The sequence below is a fragment of the Callionymus lyra genome, chromosome 11 (genome assembly GCF_982586985.1).
Source record: "Callionymus lyra chromosome 11, fCalLyr1.hap1.1, whole genome shotgun sequence".
In the NCBI taxonomy this organism is placed as follows: domain Eukaryota; kingdom Metazoa; phylum Chordata; class Actinopteri; order Syngnathiformes; family Callionymidae; genus Callionymus; species Callionymus lyra.
This window is the reverse complement of record NC_141828.1, coordinates 9,477,798-9,481,711: the sequence shown is the minus strand read 5'-3', so window position 1 is coordinate 9,481,711 and position 3,914 is coordinate 9,477,798.

The following is a 3,914-nucleotide window of genomic DNA, read 5'->3' as shown; positions in this document are numbered from 1 at the left end:
GGCTCACAGACGCTTCTGGTCCCAGGACCGAGTCCAGACGCGCTGCTGCGGGTTGGTCAGTGCGCGGGGGTGGAGGCGCATGTTGAGCAGGGACGGTCGGTTTGCGTGTGTTGCGCGTCCGTGGCATCTTGGGGTCTCTTATATAGTCCCGCGTCCTCCTCCTCCTCCTCCTCCTCCTCCTCCTCCTCCTCCTCCTCCTCCTCCTGCTGCTGCTGGTGCTGGTGCTCGCTTTTGGACCGAGGCTGGTTCTGATCGATCCCACTTTGACCACGAGGTCAGGATGAAAACATGGAGTCGATCACTCGGGATTGTGTTTGACTCGATCAACTTCATCCGAACTGAGTCATTGACACTCATTTCTTTCTATATTAGTGACGCACGACTTGAGTTTTTCTTGACGACTTTATGATCACTTTCTGTGCTACTTTGTTTTTCTTTTTCTTTACTTTCTTTTCATTCAACGAGATTTTAACTGTAAACTAAAGTATCTCACGCATCTTTTTTTGTCGTATCAAATATACATTTAAATACACGTTTTGGTCATTTCTTTTTTACAAGAAAAACTCCCAAATAAAATCAGTACCTAAAATATTCGTAAAATCCAATTAAAAAATATATATATATTTTAAGAAGTTGATTTGAAGTAATACCTGACTTAGGAAAAGTACGGACCCATCTATCTGGTCAATGTGGTCATAATAAATCAATAAAACTGACCATTTAGCATTTTTTGCATTTGTTTAAAGACCTCTTTTCTGCCTTTTCCTTCCTCTTATTTTTCCTTTTTATGTTATATTTGTTTTTTGTTTTTTTGTTTTTAAAGGAAAAGTATATAAAGTGAAACATTGCACAATTAATTAACTTTTTTTGCATTATATTTATTTTATTATAAACTGTAAACTGTGCTATGCTTAAATGTGGAATCTTTTAATAAAATCAAAAAGTTAAATAATGAACAATCAAATTAACAGGCACAGTATAAACAAAGAAAAAGGCTTTTAATTGCCCTGTTTTACACCACATGTGCTACTAAAAAAAATATTCTATCTTCTGACAGATTGAAATAAACAGTGTTTTTCTTTTGTTAATTATACACTTGCTACTGTCAGTCAGTAAAGTCTTTATTTGGCAGAACTTTTATGACGGAAAAACAGATGTTTTAAATACATAAAAAAAAGAATACTAAGACTAAATCATATTACAGATGTTATTTGTCCATTATTTGAAGTTTATCTTAAGATACTTTTATCTACTTTTTAATACATATAAAGTTTTTTTTAGTTTAATCATTGGTTCCCAAACTCTTTAAACATGAGACTGAGTTGCCAAATGTATTTATTTTCAATAAAACTAATATTTCTGACTCATTTCTCCAAACTATCTCTCCTAATGAAAAATCACACGACAATCAACACCTGAAAAAACATCACCTGGACAGTTAGATAAACTAAATTGATTTGTATAGAATCCCCTAAATCTATTATTAAATTGGTTGGTTCTGTCAGATGAATTTTTCATGCCTTCAGAATGTCCTTTGTAGCGACCCTTCTACACTTCCAGAGGGCGCAGGTTTTGCGCTGCAGGGCTGAAAATGATCTATGTGTAGCGGTTAACACTTGAAGGCTGCTTTCACATTCATCGACGAGGAAACTCACAGCCTGGAGCGCCGGCAAAACAAAAAACGGACTCTCAAGCTGCAGAGAGTCAAATAAAACAAGGATAAACTGTGTAGTGACCATAACACTCAAATAGCACTTAGAGGAAATAAACGTTGACACTTTTTGAACTATTTTGTATATTTTTTCTATTCAAAACAGCCCTTCTCTCTCAGACACACCTTTCAAAGCAGTAGTTGGTGAGGTTTCACGATACAGTATGATACTGTGTCCTCATTGTCAAAGGCCACTAGATGGCGGTTTCTGCTCTATAGTATTTGGCTTTACCAATAAAACCTCACATCTTTTTTCAACTGAGAGCGCCACCTACTGAGCTCTGAAAATAACGACACTTCATCAAGAAGCCCCATGATACCCATCACTATTGACGGTCTGATGAAGCTTCATGAAGCAGTGTCAATAATCATCAGAGTCCACTAGATGGCGTCTCTGCACTATTTTCCTTTGTTTTAAACAATTTTTTTAATGAAATGCCACATCTTTTTTAAAATGAGAGCGCCACCTACTGAGCACTGAAAATAACAACACTTCACCATGAAGCTTCATCAGACCATCAATGCTTCATGAAGCAATGTCATTATTTTCAGAGTCCACTAGATGGCGGTCTCTGCACTATTTTACTTTGTTTTAATGAAGCATAATTTTTAAACTGATGGCGCCACTTACTTACCTCTAAACAACATGGCACTGTTTCATGAAGCTTCATTAGCTCATCGCTACAATTTAGCCTTTCTGATCGAATATTTTGATTTTCCATTCACTTTAGACCCCCCCCACCCCCGCCCTCTGCAACATTGCACTACCTTTTTTAGATTAACCCTAAGAGACAGTGGAAAATTCTTTTTTGTCGCCCTCAAACCAACGACCATTTTCCTTCCATTATAATAAGCAGCAACGACTTTTAAACAGATTCCAAATGCTCTTTGATTTTTCAAAAAATGGTTGAGAAGATGTACCGAAAATACTCAACACAAGTTCATTATTGGTCTTTAGGATGACCAGATTTTTTTATCAATACCAATACAAACCCAAATATAGGCCTGGTATGTACATCACATCACTTTCAGTGCGTTGGTCTGGATGATTTGGACTTGGAGTGTTTATGAAGCTAACAATGACACTGGCGAGGCCGGTTAGGGAATTCAAAATTTCATCAAGCCAGATGAAAAAAGAATGCAAAACCGGACTAATCATCCGTTTTAATTGTGCAACTGAACTTCCGTTTCGGAGCAAAGACCACAGACTGTGCAGCAGTTGACGGCCCAGCGTGAGAGGGATCAGAGGAATCCAGAGATTTTCTCTTAATCTTCGTGAACTATTGTCTTTGACTTTGATCACAGGTTGTTTTGGGAGCTTCAATCCTCCCGCACATCACTTACTGAAATATTAAGTTGTCGGTCTATCAAGGCAGGAGACACAAACCAAGCTTCTCTCGTCTCCTGTATGTTAACCAGGCTTCGCTCCCGGGCAGTGACCCGTGGAATTGACTGGTAATGCTGCTTCAATTTCAGGGAACCTGGAGGACAGTCCAGTAATCAGGAGCTGACATCAGTCCACGCTTCGCAGAGCACTGACCTATCCAGTCAACGTTGGTCAGTCGAAAAAAAGATGTGATTTTTCATTAGAACAGTTGTTTAAAACAAAGAAAAATAGTGCGGATGTCTATTGAGTAAGATTACTGCCACCGTTTTGAGCGAGTGTGTCTGGGTTGTTGTACACTCAAAACATTTTTTTTTGTGCAAAATCACTCTGCTGCGCGCTCAACTAATCATACACGTGCGTTCTTTCAGTCATACACGTGCGCTCTAGCTGTCATACACGCGCTCAACTTCTCTGCTGCGCACTCAACATTTGTCTGCTCACAACACCAATCTCACATGCTGCTGCTTGAAGCCTTTTAAACATAATTTTAACATTGTTACCGTGGGAGTGAACAGAGTTGTCAGAACGCTTCATAAAGTTTGACTTTATCTGACCGTTTTGTTGACATTCCATTTAGCACAGCTTTATCTAGTGGTCGATAACGCAACCCCAGTCGAACGTTTGACTGTATATTTTATTCTATGCGCCTTATAATCCGTTTTGCCCTTTATATGAAAAAGTTCTAAAAAGGCCATTCATTAAAGGTGCGGAAAATACGGTATAATATATTTGAAATAAAACAATTTGTAGAAAGTCCCTCACTTGAAAATACTCTGGATACTAAAATAACAAATACAATTCACTGTCAACTCTCAC